Raw genomic sequence first — 17,238 nt, forward strand, 5'->3', positions numbered from 1 at the left:
TTATCAAGATTGGTGTGAATCTTACAGTGTAGCCCCTCCGTCATTATTAGGAGCAATGCTCATAGTAATATTTCACTCCAATACTTCAAGGATCTGTGATTTCAGCAATGTGGGGGCTCCTTTCACTGATGCAAAACCCTATTACAATTAAGTAGATTAAGTGTGAGAGTTGCTGAGGTGGAAACATTCATCACTCTGCAATGGGCTTGGTGATGAACTTCTCTGAGTATAAATAGACTAGTCTTCAAATGACAGACATACACAGTCCTTAGAGTGATAGCCCTAGAGCAAGAATAGATCCCAGGGGTCATATTATTCAAATTCCCTTATTTTGCAGTTGTGAAAACTGAAGGCCTGTGAAGGTCAATAACTTAACTGACAGTTAGATGGGAGGTGGTAATAGAGCCAGGATTCAAACTCAAATTCTTTGACTCCAAATCTGGCAATTTTCTAGATCTGGAATATAGAAATATACAAAGCTTTTCTAACTGATAGAAATTTGTTAGGACTTTCAGCAGTATCCCAGGTAACCTCAATACCATAATGTCATTGGAGAATGACTTTAGCATAAGTTATAAAAATAATAAATCTGTATAGCATGTTACAGTTCACAAAGTGCTTCCTTCATTCCTGCAGAAGAAATAACTACATTTTTGAGAGCTTTCTGTTGTGTGGCTATTTCTGTGTCACTCCTGATAATCTTAGAAGGTGGTTAGAGTAGCGCTCTACGGTCAAATTGCCATAGATTTAGAGCTATAAAGAACCTTAGTCACCAACTAATCCAATACTCTCATTTTACAAATGAGGATCTGAAACCCAGAGAGGAAAATTTATTCAGAAGGACAAAGTAGTCAACAGTCTGGTTGTTTTTGCTGGTTGGAGGGAATTGTCCACTCTGACAAAAATTATTCCAAAATTAAATTTAAAAAAATTTTAAACTAAAAGCAAGGATATGCTGGAATCATTTATTAAATATTGTGTCAATATTTACACCCCATAAATTCACAAATACTATAAATCAAAACTGATTTATTGTCTTATTGATTTCTCAATTTTAAAAAAGTGATAGAAAAAATGTTAATGTGGATTAAACTTAAACTTGTGTCTTGTAGATATACATACATACAAACACACATAGAGGATAGTCAGTTGCTGAATGTTCACAAGCATAGTTCTGCCTGAAAATGTTCTTAGATTTTTGCTAGGTGGTTCTCCTTGTTTTACAGTCAAGAAATTGATGCCTAAAGCATTTAAATTATCTCTGTGCTTAAGAAAAGGCTAAAGATGAACCATAAAATTTATGAAGTAGAAGCAGTCTTGTAATATAATAATGACTCCCATTTACATAAGCTTTTTCAGTTTACACATTACTTTCTATATAATAGACCTCTGTGGTTGGTAATGTAAATATTAACATTTCCTTTGGGGGGAGGAGATGTGTTTCAGGAAGTGTTGGACATTCTTTGTGAGGGAACTTCTTGTCTTAATGTAGATCAGAAACAATTCTGAAAAAGTCTTAAGAGAGTTACCTGGTATACCAGAAAGCTAAGTGACTCACTTAGGGGCACAGATCAAGAGACCAGATTTGAAGACAGGTCACTGATGCTGAACCTGGTCCTCTATACAATATGCAGTATCACTTCACTCTTTCAAAGATGAAAAATTAAACCTAAGAGAGGTGTAAGGTGTCAGTCCTATCTTCTAACTCCAAGTCTACTAGTTTCTATGGTAGCTCTACTCTGCATTAATAAACTCCTCTTTCTAAGTCTACTTATCTGTCCTTCTGTCCATTTTCTGGCTCACAGATATATGGCTTTCTTCAGGAATCATGACGTCCCTGGTGTCTGTTTTCTTTCTTTTAAAAAAATATTTATTTTCATCCATATGTACATGAATATTTTCAAGTTATAAAATTTCCCTCCACCCTCCCTTCCCACCCCCCTTCCTTCAGCAGGGAATGGTCAGGTTAGCATTTTACATACATATTTTGTTAAACAAGTTTAGATATTAATAATTTTTTAGTTTGAGGAATTAGGATTAAGGGAAAGAGATATATAAAAGATAACTTTTATAAATCATTCATCAAATTTGGAAAATTTTTTCCTGTGTGTTTTGTTTTGTTTTATTTTTCTTCCTCTGGTTGGGGTTAATACAGTCCATAACCAGTCAAATAAAATTGTCCTAGCTCTCTGGAATACTGGTGTCCTTTTTCTGAGAGAGAATTCTCTTTTTTCATTCCTTAAAGCTTTCTTCTTACTACCAAAACTTTACTAAGAAGATTTGGCATATGCTTTATTAGTCACATTCATTTCCAAATATACCCTTCCTATCAGCCCTCCCTCTCAAATTTATCCTTTCTTTGAAGTTCATTCAATCTTCACATATAACACCATCCAAATTCTCATTATCATAACTATATAATATCAAAGTTAGCTTCTCTCCTTTCTTATGAGTGCCTGACTCTTTCAATATCTTCATCTTACTTATGTTGCTGATCTCACAGTTAATCAAATACCCAATCACCTACATTTTTATTCTACCTCCATCTCATACAGGAATAGATCAAACTTGTTATAATTTATATTTATGAACACTCATTACTTCAAACTCTGTAATTTCTCTGTTTCTCCTTCAGTTTCAGTTGTCCCAAATCAATTCTCCACCCTCCCAAATGCCCTCCATTTCACTTTATATTCTCCATCCATCACCTCAGCTCTGGTCCCACTTTCTAGTCTTGACAGTGTTAACTTTATGTCCAACTAGGCATTGTCTTCCATATTTTGCCCTCTTGTTCTCCTTATAGCCTTCCATGTTCTATTCTGGGTCATCTGCATAGTCTGTAGTTTATACTTTCATACCTGTTCTGCTGAAAAATGGTAAGAAACCATGATTACTTAGTCCACTACAAATTCATATACTCTAGTCAGCATTTCCAGTCATTCTTCTTTGACTTGTCCTCTATCATACTTTCTACAACATACTTCCTACAATATCATCTTCTCTCCTTGTTTCATATTTTATTTAAAAACATGATGCCTTCCATAGTAAACTTTATGCCTTTCCTTAATTTTTCAAAACTATTCCATCTTTATAACTTCTCTTCCTTTCTTTCAGTATCAAAGAAAGAGGTGACCCTTCTCTTTGCCCAGATTGTTTTCTTGATGACAGATCTGTCATTTTTTAGTTGCATCTGTCTACTCTCATCATTCTCTCTTATTTTTTTTATTTCAGATTCTCCCTTAAACTCAATCATTCCCTGCTGCCTTCAAAAATGCCTAGTCCATCCTCAATATAATACTCAATCCTTGAGGACAGGAATTGTATCATCTTCCTCAATGTCTTGTGAGATAGCTTGCACATCTTGTATTTTAACAAGTGGTTGTTAAATTAATCACATTGAATGACATTATTTTTTTATTCTGATACCTGTTTTATATTTAATTGTCAGAACAATAAAGATAAGAAGGGGAAAGAGGAAAGATGTCTTTTTTTCCCAAGAAATTTCTTCAATTCCTATGAGATTTTGTGTTGGTATGATTTTGTGGGATTTAAGAGAGATGACTCAAATGAGTCATAACTGTTCTTATTAGCTACATTTGAAAAGAGGCAAAAAATGGGGCAGCCAGGTGGCACAGTGGATAAAGGACTGGCCCTGGAGTCAGGAGTACCTGGGTTCAAATCTGGTCTCAGATACTTAATAATTAGCTAGTTGTGTGACCTTGGGCAAGCCACTTAACCCCATTTGCCTTGCAAAAAAAACCTCAAAAAAAAGAGGCAAAAAGTAAATATTGGTGTGTTTTTTTTCCAAATACTATCCTTTTTGCCTATCAGAGCAAAGTTGACTATCATAAATCAAACCAGTATTACTAGGCACTTAGCAATATTTTGCATATCAAGTGAAGAAATATTATCTTGAAAATTAAGTCAAAAGCAAATGAAGTCATTTTGACTCCTTGATAATATTATTCTTTTCTAATTTTTCCACATTAATAGCCAAATCACAATTTTATTTTGTGGTTTCCAGATATGTCTTAGAGATGTTACATTTTTAAGCTCTAGATTTGAAGACTGCTTAAATTCAAAACAATAAAACTATGGATCTTGATATCAGAATTCATATCACTGGCCTCAGAACATTTAATTTAAACTCAGAACAGCTAAATCTAAATCCCCTATTACTGCCTATATGACCCTTGGCATGTATGTTTTAACTTCTTTAAGCCTCTGTTTCTACATCTGTAAAAAAAAATTGAGTTGGACTACATTATCTCATGGGTCACTTCTAACTCTAAAATCCTAAGATCCTAAAGTCTAGTCCCTCTTCAGGAAGAAATATAATATTTTGTCATCTACACTTTCATATTAGCACCATTTTTTTGTTGATAAATGGAAATTTCTAATAAACTCCAAATATAATACTAAAAAACAATTGTTGAGTCAAGAACAAAGAATCACAGACAGCTCAGCATTTAGCAAAGTGTATTTCACACTTTGGTAAATGATATCAATTGGAGAAAAAAGTTCACTAAAGCAAGTTTTAGAATTGTTTGAATTAAAGGTAAAATAAAACTTCCCATTACTAAAAATTATAAAGATGATTTTCTACCTTTTTTAATATTGTGTCAAGAGTGATAAACTGTTTACTGATTAAGGAAGGCATCAGTTTATATTAGTAGAACAGAAAGACAGCAGCAGAATGCAAAATACCCCAAGCAAAATGTTGCACTCTCACATTCTTCTCTCTCTTTGTTGCTCTATGTCTCTATCTCTCTGTTTCTCTTTCTCTCTTTGTCTCTCTCTCTCTCTCTCTCTCTCTCTCTCTCTCTCTCTCTCTCTCTCTCTCTCTCTCTCTCTCTGTCTTTCTGTCACTGTCTCTCCCCCCCGCATTCCCCCATGCTTTCTCTTTCATACACACATACATGCATGTGCTCATACCCTTCTACTACTCTTGGACTAGTTGTCTACTAAGATTGCTTCCTACTCTAATCCTCTGACATCTACAAGTTCAATTGAATTTAAATATGTACATACATACATATACATGTACACACATATGGAAGATTGCAATTGTGAAAAAAATTATTGCATCAGATATCTCTAAGGGGTTGATATCCAATATAGGGAGGCAATCAACACAAATATAAAAACCATCCAGCAAAATTCCACAATGAATAAGTGGTCATAATATGAACAAGTAGTTATTAACAACAATATGAATGCTCCAAATCACTAATAACAAGAAAAATGTAAATCAGCATAAATGAGATTACTTTGTATACTCAAGAAAAGACAGATATGACAAAAGATGACAGAGATATCATTTTATTGCTCGAACTATAAATTGGAAAGCAATTTGGAATTATTCTCAGTAAAATGATTAATATATCTACTTTTTAGACAGTGATCTCACCACTATGCATGTATATATATATATATATATATATATATATATATATATATATATATATATATATATATATATATATATATATATATATCAGGATGTCACAGGATGTCAGAGCTAGAAATGAAAATCTTATATACAGAATAACTCTTTTTTTTGTTGCAGATGATAGCATGAATAAGAAACAAAGCTGGTGCTTAAGAAATGCCTAAATAAATTGTGGTACTTGAAGGTGATAGAATATCATAATATATACTATAAAGGGAAAAATGATTTCAGAGAAACATATGAAGTCCTAGAGTCTACAGAGTGAAGTAAGCAGAATTAAGAAAACAGTGTGCATGATTGAAATGGAAAAAAATAAACAATAAAACCCAAATTTATTACCATATAATTGTAATGACCAAGCTTGCCTCTGGAAAAGAAATAAGAGAATCAATCTTATTTCATACTTTTTACAAGGAAACTATAATTTATGAATGTTGCTTTTATTATCAGATTCAGTTGATGTTTGGTTAGTTTTGCTGATGGGCTTTTCCCCCTTTCTCTTGGGTATGGATGTGTTTAGAAATAAAAGATACAAGATAAACACAAAGTAATTTTAAGTTTATATATATGTATATATTTTTTATTTTTTTATTTTATCATTAGGTGTTGTGCTTGTTAATAATTATCATGTATCTTATCCTCTAAAAGACTATTAACTCCATCAGAACAGGAAGCCATGCCTTATTTATCTCAATATCAAGCACTGCAAACCCAGATAGTACTTAATGAATATTTAAATCAATAAAAATATAGTATAATAATAGTTTCACAGAGTTGTTTTATCTTGTATTTCTTTATGAAGAGTTCTTCATCACATTTAAAGATAATTTCTTTTGTGCTCTTCTAATTTGATTGTCACCTCTTATGAATAAATTGCATACCCATTCAGAATTCATCAAACATGGAATGAGATAGTGATCTATACCCTCTTTCCACCAGATTAATCTAATTTTCCCAACAATATTAGTCAAATAATGGGTTCCTTTAATTCATTAAAAACACTAGGATTCTGTGATGATCCCCTTCTGTGTTTTATGTGTGCCTAAGCTGCTATGTTGATCTGACTGTCTCCTCTATGTCAAATTGTTTTAATGATCATGGCTTTGTTTTGTAGTTTGAGGTCTCATATTAGTAGGTCCCCTTCCTTTCCACTTTTTTCCTCTGTATATTCTTGATATTCTTCATTATGAATTTCTTTAATTTTTCTAGCTTTATATTTTATCTCATAGTTTGATTGGAGTGGCACTGAGAAAATAAATTTAAATATTTTAAATTTTTTCATTATGTTGATTCTGCCTTCCCATGAACAAGTGATATTTCTCTCATTACTTGTATTTATCATTTCTGTGTGGAATATTTTATAATTATCTTCATACAGTTCCTGTGCTTGTCTTAACAGATACACTCCCAAGCATTTAATATTGTATATACTTATTCAAAATGTCATTTCTGTTTTTATTTTTTCCTTCTGGGTTTTGTTTGTTTATTTTATACACTACCACTTTTCTGAAGTTGTAAATTTCCATTTCATTTTTGGTTGATTATGATTTTCTAAGTGAACCATCAATCATCTGAAAAAAGCGCTAATTATGTTTCTTCTATGCTTGTTCCTTCAATTTCTTTTTCTTATCTTAGTGCTATAACTAGTATTTCTAGCTTTACTTGAATGCTACAGTGATATTTGTTTCAATAATGATCTTATTGGGAAGGCCTCTAGCTAATCCTCATTACAGATATTGTTAATTTTTTTTCAAAAGATGCTACTTGCCATCCTTAAGGAAAGCTTTCTTTATTCCTCTGTTTTCAGTGTGTTCAGGAGGAATGGGTATTATATACACCACTTTTTAAAAAAAGCTTTTTCTGCTATAATTTTTGTTATTTTCCCATTAATGTGATCAATTGTGTTTGTAGTTTTTCTGAATTGAACTTCATTTATTCTCTAAATTTAGGCTGGTCTAGATGCACACATGCATGTATATGTGTCACATTTGTGTGTGTGTGTGTGTATATATATATATATATATATACACACACATATATATCCTTTATGATATTTGGTGTACTTTGCTAACAATTTATTTAAATTTTTCATGAATGTTCATTAGAGAGATTGATCTATAGTTTTACTTCTCTATTTTGACTCTCCCTTATTTAAGTGTCAAAACTATATGTGTGTCTTAGAATTTTGTACAACTATCTTCCTACTTATTAAAAAAAAGTATTTGTTTAATGGTAGAATTAATTATTTGCCAAAGACTTGGTAGAATCTGCTTCTAAACCCATCTAGTATTTTTTTAGGTTAATTTTTGGATTATTCAATATTTTGTAAAGATAGAGCTATTATTTAAGTACTTTATTTTCTGCTCTATTTACCTAGTTTGGGTTTTTTGCAAATGTTTCTTCACTTTGTCAGTTTTACTGACTTATAGTTGTGCAAAGTAATTCTTAATCATTTATTTTGTTGCTTCATTTTTTTCATTTTTTAACCAGGCTTTATTTTAGTTTTGTTTATTATTCATAGTTTATTTTTATTTCTATTTCTATTTTGTTATTTATTATTTTAGTTTATTATTTTTAGTTTCATTTATTAGATAATTGAATTGCTGTTTTTGTTTACAATTTTATTAACTTTTCCTTTGAGTTATACTGAGATTTTAAATCATGGAAACCATCGGGTTTAAAATCTATATCTATCAAGAAAAAATATTAACAGGGACTGGTTCTATGATCTAAGTGGTATGGGGTAATCCAATAAGAGAAGACTCCTTTTACCAATTCATGAATTGGTAATTCATGCTAACATATCCCCAGCAATTCACGATCTTAGAAATAGTTGCCTAGTACATAGAGATTTTAACTGACTCACCTGTTAGTCACAAATATGACTTCAGCAGTACTTGATGTTTAATTAAAGCTTTCTACTTTCCATGTCAAGCTACCTTTCAAATAAATAGACTGAAGCTACCTTCTATGTTGTGTACGCGCATGTGAGAAGAAACTGACTTCTAATGAAGTCTCTTAGTTTACTCTGTATTAAATTTCCTAAAATAAGAACTTAAGGAACCTACTCTACAATGTATCAAATTCTTTTGTAATTATTCAAAAATGATTCAAGTATATGACTAGTATATTAATTATTTTGTCTTTCTCCTCTTGCTTAGATAGGATATTCAGAAGTAAATATCAAAGGAAGAACTTCAGAGCTACAAAAATAAGAAGTGTATAATTATAGGGCTAAAAGTAACCTTGAAAATCAATTGTGGCCATTTTTCTCTGTGAAGACAAGGTATAAAATCTTTGAAGTCAGATTATTTCATGATGTGTTTATTTGTTTCTACCTATATCCCCAGAACCTTACATAGTGTCCAGCATGACTTGTATTTAATAACTATTTGTTGAAAACTAAATGGAAAAAGCAATTTCAAACACTCAAAATTAAACTCTGTGAAGTTGTAGTGACCAAGGATGGTCCCAAAGAAGAGAAATCAGTAGGTATCTCCCCCCAGTTGTTTTGCTAAGTGGATCACTGTGAGTATGAAATATGGTACATAGTGTCAAGCTTTTTTATTGTTACTGAGTTTTTCTGACTTTTTTTCTTTGTAATTTTTTCTTATAAGAGAACGATTTATAAATTAGAGGTAAGAGTAGACATATGATATTGATAATATTGATGTCAAAAACAAACTATAACAATTATTTTTACAAATAAATGCTCATTAAATTATCTGTTTTGTCACATTCTTTATTTTTTATTTTAATTTATGTTTAGGTTTTTTGCAAGGGTTAAGTGGCTTGGCCAAGGTCACACAGCTAGGTAATTATTAAGTGTCTGAGGCTGAATTTAACTAAGGTACTCCTGACTCTAGGGCTCATGCTCTATCCACTGCACCACCTAGCTGCCCCTTTGTCACATTCTTTGAAGGAAAGTTCCAGAATTTTATTTTCACTATCTGTTGATCTTTTTTAAGTAAATATTTTATTGAATCTAGATCTTTTTCTATTTTAAATGCTTACTATGAACCAGTACTAAGCATCTTATTTATAAACAAAGATAAAATTGAGTCCCTATTCTCAAGGGGCTGACATTCATTATACTGTAATTTGTCTACATCTTCATAATTTTATTTTGTTCTTATTCTTTTTTTTATGACATCCAGAGAGCAATGATTCTGAGGGAGTCATTATTCACTTATCCTTTTATGTTTCATTAACTATGCAAAAGTACATAAAAAAACTATTGATTTTTGTCATTGAACGAAAATACTGGATTGCATTTTCATCATCAGGTAGTAAACAAGTAGTTACTATCTTATATAAAAATTATCCAACACACACTTTAAAAATGACAGTTAATATTTGTTCAGTCTTTTTGATATCCATATTACCCTAGTTCCTTTAATCTTTTCTACTCAGTCAAGTAGGCCTTATTTTCCAAACCTTCATTTCTCTCTATGGTTTGCCATTTATTTCATATCCTTCTAAAAATGTAAAGACATAAAACTAAGCTTTATTATAACATCACAAGAACTTTGGAACCACTGAATCTATTGATTCCATTTTTTACACTTCTCCAGTGAAGCCATAGAATTCAACTAGTTGTTGGGTTCTAATTTGCTCATCTTTTCTTTAGGTTCTATTCTTTGGATTATAGAATTAGAGCTAGAAGTGATTTTACAGGTCTTCCAGTTAAAAACCTTCATTTTTACAAATAAGGAAAGGGAGGCTTAGTGAGGTTATGTCATTTGCAAAGAGTCATACAGCTAGTAAACACCTTGGGTAGGATTTGAACCCAGATTTTCTTAGTTCTAAGTCCAGGACTAAGCTCAACAACTACCTATGGAGTGAGGACATAAACTTTTCCTTTCGGGAAATAGTAGATTGAATTCATTCAGGCATTTTAAAGAGTTGTGTTGGTACTGTGATACATCAGTTAACAAGTGAAAAGGAAAGGATTTAAGTTTATACAGCTTTTTATTGTATATGGCCATATATATGTATTTATATTCATATAAATACATATGTGTATATATTTATATATGTATGTATGTATACAAAGAGAGTCACAGAGACAGAAACAGATTTTTTTAATTCATCTGATATTCTTCCCTCCTCCTCCTCCTCTCCTCTCCCATAGTCATCGTAACCATATTTTTAATTTTTGAATTTTATTTTTTCCAATTACATGTAAATATAGTTTTCTACATTTTTTGTAAGCTTTTGAGTTCCAAATTTTTCTCCCTCCCTTTTTTCCTTCCCTAATCAATCAAATATAGATTGTAAATGTACAATCATGACAAACATATCTCCTTATTTATCATTTTGTGAAAGATGAACCAAAAAAAAAGGGAAAATCACAGGAAAGAAAAAAACAAAAACAAAAAATAAAAAGTGAAAATTGTATGCTTCAATATGATTTAGACTCCATAGTTCTTTCTTAGAATGTGGATGGCATTTTCGATCTCATACCTTCTAGTATTTTCTTTGTTCAATGTGTTGCTGAGAAGAGTCAAGTTTTTAACCATGTGCTTAAAATAAAAGTGGGTTAAGAAGAGTGGAAAAACAAACCACCCAATCTGATCAATACAGTAGAAAAATTTTGAACATAGATAGAATGCTCCACAACCATGGATTTCCCAACTCTGTTTCCTTTGATTCTAAAATATTAATTACATTTCCTCTTTTTTAAATACCGCATAGTTCAGGTCAGAACCTTCTATATTCCCTGAACCTGTTACCTTTCTACTGTTCCCAGACAAGGTCTTCATACATGAATCTATGCAGTCATATATCTAGCAAATTTTAATTATGTGTTTTTGTATTCAAAATACTTAATTTTGTGAAGAAACAAAGTTCAGGTAAGAGAAAGTCCACTCCCTTATGAAAAGTATAGTCTAATCTCTCTTTCAGACTGAATATATCTTCCTAATTTAAACCAGATTACTCATAAAGGAATGTTGGTGGCTCCTACTGGTCACATAAAGATCATAGAAATGCTTTAGGATGGTAAACAGATATTCTCTTTCTCCTTCAATTAGCTGCATTCATATTTAGCCTCAGGTGGCTGAGTCTAAAAGTATTGCTTTCCAGAACCTAGGTTTTAGAAAAAAATATTTGACATATATTTTATATCTAATAAAAATCAGTTACCCCACAATGATCAGGGCAAGGTTATGGCCCCATTAACTATATTTAGACATTTGAAACAAATAGAAATGATAATCTTATCTTAAGTAGATAGCTTTTCTTCAAACTACTATTTTCCTTCTGACTTTCTCTAAATTAGGGGTCATAGATTTATTTTGAAAATGAAAAAGATGAAATGATATAAGTAAAAAGTATGCACTTCATCTTCTTGTGAACTCTATTGAGTGATTCCCAGTGTGCAAAGGCCTGGGAATTAAATTTAAGTTTACTGAACACAACAATTCAGGTCAGTAACAGTAGGCCAGGATGTTGGCCCTCTTCTAATGCAGCTCATTTTTGTGCAGTTTAATTACATATTCTGTTGTGCCAGACGAAATAAAAAACCCTCTTTATAGTTCTGACACTGTGAGTTCTAAACATTGTAGGCTTTCTAAGGAAGGCCTTTTCTTCTTTTTGACTGCAATTAATAATACCCATTTATGTTAAGCCAAAAGGTGTCCACGTCTTTCCAAGCTGTTTTCTCTGAGGGCTTGAAGACAGGATTTGACTTCCCTTGGATAACTTGAACTGAAGCCAGTTTGCTTTGAGTTTTCCTTAGTCTTTATGCTATATATTTTATGTCACTTAGTAGTTTTGAAATACCTTCAGGGTTGTGTTGACTTCTATGATACGCTAAAATATTTGGATTTTGAACGTTCAACAAATGGGAGCAATGACACAACAAAAAAGAGGTCTGATTACTCATTAACAAGCACTATAAACGTAAGTGTGCTGCAGCTATTAGTGTGCTGTCTCTACTTTACACCTGCAGCTGCTCAATAAACAGCTTGTACTTTCCTTCACATTTGATTATCTGATTCAAAGTACCCCCTGATGAAAACAATCACCTTGAAAAACTGGTTGAGTTTTTTCTTTTTTTTTTCTTTCTTTTCGCCAAGTTTCTTATTGTGAAAAAGTCTTTTCTTGTGCTTCTCAGCTCAGAAGGGTTGATGCAGCAATTACCCTACAAAATGAAATATTACCACCAATTATAATCAAAGCACACTATATTTTCCCCCTCTCCTATTACTAAAATTATATTTCAGAAAGGCAGAATTTTGACTTTCATAAATGTCCCATTTTACTTTTAACACATTAAACCAATTGCCCTTTTTCTTAAATAGACTTCATGCCTTCTATGATCCTATTGGAAAAGATGCAGAGTTCCATTTACTATCTAATGAAGAGTTCATGTAAACAGAAACAAGTAAGAATACCATCCCTGGTGTTGATTCATACTTAAATGAAGTGATTTAAGAAATATTATCTATTTATTTTTACCTAGCCTATTAAATTACTCTTTAAGAACAAATTTATTATTCATCTTATAAAATATATCTGACCCCAGCTACTTAGCTAATGAAGAGCAAATGTTTTAGCTGATTAATAGAGGCCCTCCCAGAATAAGGTCATAAACTGTTTAGATGTTTGCTATTTAACATAATGTAGGTAAACACAAGAAAGAAAGGACAGATGTGGCATTAAATTTGATTTTTGTCCAGCTTACAGAATAAGTATCAGGAAGTCATATTAATTATGCCCTACCATTATTTAGTTGCCTTTGCAACTATATAGTGCATAATAGTATTATAATTATAATATAGAATATATGTAATATATATATAAAACATGCTCAGTATTATGTTATATATATAATAAATAGTATAATTTTTAATTATATCTAAAAAGTACATCAGTCATATTTTAATAGTGTACAAATGAAAGTTGCCACATGAATGTAGTTCTTTACTTTGATAAAACAAAGCAAAACACTCTCTTTCCACATCAGAAAAAGAAGGAAATTTTCCTCTGTTGAAAAGGAGGGGAAAAACAAGAATTTCTAGCACAAAATACTTTTGTATACAATTGATTCTCTGTAAACATTTAAAATAATGATGAAGATGAAATATTGTATTTATTTCTCTGTCTTTTCTCTTTTCCTTCTTTTTTCTCTTCTGCAATAATCTTTATCCTTTCCCTGTCATTGTTTCTTCTTTCCTTGTCTATATTTTCATATCATTTTCTGTCTCCTTTTATTTTTCTGCTTTTATAAAACTCTAGAGCATTTTCTTACACATTCATAATACTGATTGGAATAATGATTTTATTTGTATCCTTCTCTATCAAAAATTTATCCATGAGGTGTCTAGGTGGCACAGTGGATAGAGCACTGCTCCTGGAGTCAGGTGTACCTGAATTCAAAGGCGGCCTCAGACACAATAATTACCTAGCTGTGTGGCCTTGGGCAAACCACTTTAACCCCATTGCCTTGCAAAAAAGCCTAAAAAAGTTATTCGTCACTCTTAAACCACAGTTGGACATACTGTAATTTGTCTCAAACATAGTCTTGTCATTTTGATCTTCTTCATTAACAAAGGACAGGAACCAACCAAACTAGGAAATTCTTTTCAATACTTTCTTATCATAGGTACTCATTATCCATATCCTTCCATAAATCTTCCACAAAAAGATCTACTCAAAGCATTAGTATATAATATATGATATATTATATAATTTTCAATATCTTTGCATTGCAACACATTGTCATACCAGACTTTGTTATTCTTCACCTTATGTTTAGTCTTATGCGTTTTCTAATTATATATTATCTCAATTATTTTTCTCTTACCACTCCTTATAACAATTATTTTCTTTAAGCTTCATAACAATCCATAGGTTTAAATATTACAGGAAAATATATTTACTTTTGAAAATGTAAACCTCAATTACATAATTTTTAAAAGAATTATACTAGTTCTTCCATGTAAGTTATTCTTGCCAATATACTTTATCCTTCTTATATTTAATTCTATTTCCTGTTTGTCCTTTAGATCAACATCAATATTGTTACTTAAAATATTATGGTACTATATGATTCATAGTCAAATACCATCATTGGCAGAGTATTGGTTTTAAATCAGAGAGCAGCTTTCAATTAGTCAGGAGAATATGCAAGTTCCTAGATCTGATTACATCTACCTTTCTGTTTGATCTTGGGTCAAGACCATGCCCAACTTGGGTAGAAAAACATTCACAAGAATTCTTACCTCACCTTATGTAAGTCTGTCTACATCATACTGTAGAAATGAAAGAGATATGATAGTAATAGGTTCAAATGTGAAAATTAGACAAAAAGATTAACATAGAAGTAGAGTGGGAATATACAGTCATAGAATACAAATAATTAAAATGCTAGAGAATATCAAGAAGAGACAAATTTGACTCAGGTTGTTTCACTGAGGAAAGATTGTTTGAGAAAGGCAAAATGAGTTGGGGAAAGTAGGATGGCATCATATAAATATTTCTAACTTTGGACTTGGAGGATGTGGGTTTGAATATCAACTTTGATACTTTTAAACTTGGTAATCCTCTAGAAATCATTTTATATTCCTGTGTCTCTATTTCCACATCTGTAAAATGAAATGATCTATAAGATCTCTTCCAGCTCTAGACTCATAAACTTATGATTTCTGAGATATTTCCTAAAGAACCAGTTAAAATAACTTGAATTTCTATCTTTGTAAAAGTTGAGACTGAGTGAGAAGAGATAACTTGAAGTTTTCAGAAGAGAGATTTTTAAAAGGTGGGTAGGAAAGAAAGGTAATCAGGGAATATCAGTAGAGTGAGGAAAAGAAATAGAAGAAATACCACTAGAATATCTTTGTAACTATTGGTTCATACTTTAAGACATTTTTTTTAATAAGAAAAGTGATGTGATTCTTGTGAAAAGAAGACAGATGGAAAAATGGCTCAAAGGAAGATTCATAGCAAGGATCAGATTTATGAGTGACATCACCAAATGCTCTTTTGAAACATATGTTGTCAAAGTATTAGAAATAACTCCTCAGAGATAATACAAAGATATGCATACACAGTGATTTCAATTCTTAAAACGAAAGAGCATGATATACATTTCTGAAATGAAGCAGTACACAGTTTATTTGGGGAGAGAGAAAGGGCCATAAAGAAGACTATCAAAAGGGCTTTATGATGATCATAATTGTTTATGTTCTTTCACAAACAGAAGTGGCAGGAGACAATTTGTTTGTTAAGGTTACAGGAACACTCTAAAGTGATGGGTCAATAAGAATTCATGTAAGAACATTAATACCCAGATGTATTATAAACTTACAGCTAGGCAGGAGATAATTTTCCCTAAAAGCATGGCCTTGAAGAGTAGGGCATCCCAGATGGAGAAAACCTAGAATTTCTTCAGTTGCTTCCTAATAATTAGGTTCCCTGACAGATTACAATTCTTGGTATACTTCTTTTCAATCTAGAATTTACCACTTAACTATATTGTATTCAAGGAGTATGGTTATTATTAGTCACTCTTTCTAAATGCAATGTTCTTTCTGTCCATTATTGCCTCAGCAATCTATAGTTAGTTATGGAGTTGGGGGGGAGTGGGGGAATGCTGAACTTGGGGGAATTGTGTTTAAGTCCTAACTTGATCTTTTGCTTCTTGGACAACTTTGGGTGGGAAAAAATCACTTAATTTTCCTGGTTATTTTCCTAATCTGTAAAATGAGTGAGATGGACTAGATGATTTTTAAGATGTCTTCAAGCTTTAGATCAATTAACTAATATTTTCCCATAGTTTAACTGTGTAGTCAACACCCAATTTGTTTATGTTTATTTCATTGCTTGATATATTTAATATACTTTTAGCCAATATGAATTAAAATAAGAAAATATAAAGGCTGAAGCATTTTTTAAAGATTATGATATTTACCTGTCATGAAGAACATTACACCTAAGGGTAAAAGGGAATTATGCCTAAATATATTATTTGCTTGATATAAATAAGGTTCCTTTAAGAAAGTACAAAAGTATTTTTTCCCTTTTATGGCAAGGACATATTTGCATACTGGGGTGAAAAACTTGGTAAATTAGATTCTGTTCTTAATGAAAACTAGTCTGACAGGAATATAAAAATTGAATTGGAAGTAGGGAGAAGATTGTGTGAAAAGGGAAGGTCAAATTTATTTTAATGTTCAAGTGAAATCTGATTCCAGTCAAGGAGAGATACAAGAGTTGCAGATACTGTGTCCAAATATATAAGACTTCTAATAGTGGTTCACTAAGTAATTTAAGTTATCTTAATTAACCCTTTAGCTGTGGACAGATCATTTGACTTCTCTGAACCTCAGTCACCTCATCTGTAAAATATGGATAAGAGTGCTATCTGCCTTATTGTTAAGAGGAAAGTACTTTGTAAATTCTATAGCATTGTATAAAAAATGAATTTTTGGAAGAAGGAGGAGGAGGAGCAAGAAGGGGAAAAGATAGAGAAGGAGGAAGAGGAGTAAGAAAAGGAAGTTGTGGTCTGGGGATTGATTGCCTGGGGTTAATTGAGAGAAGAGTATGGATAGAGAATTTAAATTTATAATATAAGAATCAGATCTGTTCAGGAGAAAATATGGATATTTAAGAAGATAAAATAAAAATAGACAAATGAAAAAAAGATCTTAGGAAAAATTATGGTCCATGACAAATTATTAAGAAATGATCAATAACAACAACATTGAAATAGCAAAATTGAAGTAACAGCAATATTGAAACAAAACTGAAGAATAACTGTGACCAACTGATTTATTCTG

General features: G+C 31.5%; 1 protein-coding gene and 2 long non-coding RNA genes across 11 annotated transcripts in view; 2 read left to right on the forward strand and 1 right to left on the reverse strand.

The window, feature by feature from the left end:
• The window catches only part of GPC5 (glypican 5), a 2,040,883-nt gene that overhangs the window by 1,712,474 nt on the left and 311,171 nt on the right, over positions 1 to 17,238 (forward strand). The gene's annotated exons all lie outside the window — the stretch shown is intronic.
• Positions 1 to 17,238, reverse strand: part of LOC141491201 (uncharacterized) — a 127,393-nt gene that overhangs the window by 82,703 nt on the left and 27,452 nt on the right. For both annotated transcript variants that reach the window (XR_012469520.1, XR_012469521.1), the window contains exon 2: positions 12,484 to 12,599. This is a non-coding gene — a long non-coding RNA (uncharacterized LOC141491201). The remainder of the gene's footprint in view (positions 1 to 12,483; positions 12,600 to 17,238) is intronic.
• The window catches only part of LOC141491199 (uncharacterized), a 52,615-nt gene that overhangs the window by 30,136 nt on the left and 5,241 nt on the right, over positions 1 to 17,238 (forward strand). For 2 of the 6 annotated variants that reach the window (XR_012469515.1, XR_012469519.1), the window contains exons 2-3: positions 8,614 to 8,738; positions 12,760 to 12,842. The exons of 2 other annotated variants lie outside the window; for them this stretch is intronic. This is a non-coding gene — a long non-coding RNA (uncharacterized LOC141491199). Of the gene's footprint in view, positions 1 to 5,569; positions 5,719 to 8,613; positions 8,739 to 12,759; positions 12,843 to 17,238 lie in introns of all 6 variants that reach the window. 2 more of the 6 variants (XR_012469517.1, XR_012469516.1) reach the window with 2 other exon arrangements.

This window comes from Macrotis lagotis, chromosome 6 (genome assembly GCF_037893015.1).
Source record: "Macrotis lagotis isolate mMagLag1 chromosome 6, bilby.v1.9.chrom.fasta, whole genome shotgun sequence".
NCBI classification, from domain to species: Eukaryota; Metazoa; Chordata; class Mammalia; order Peramelemorphia; family Peramelidae; genus Macrotis; species Macrotis lagotis.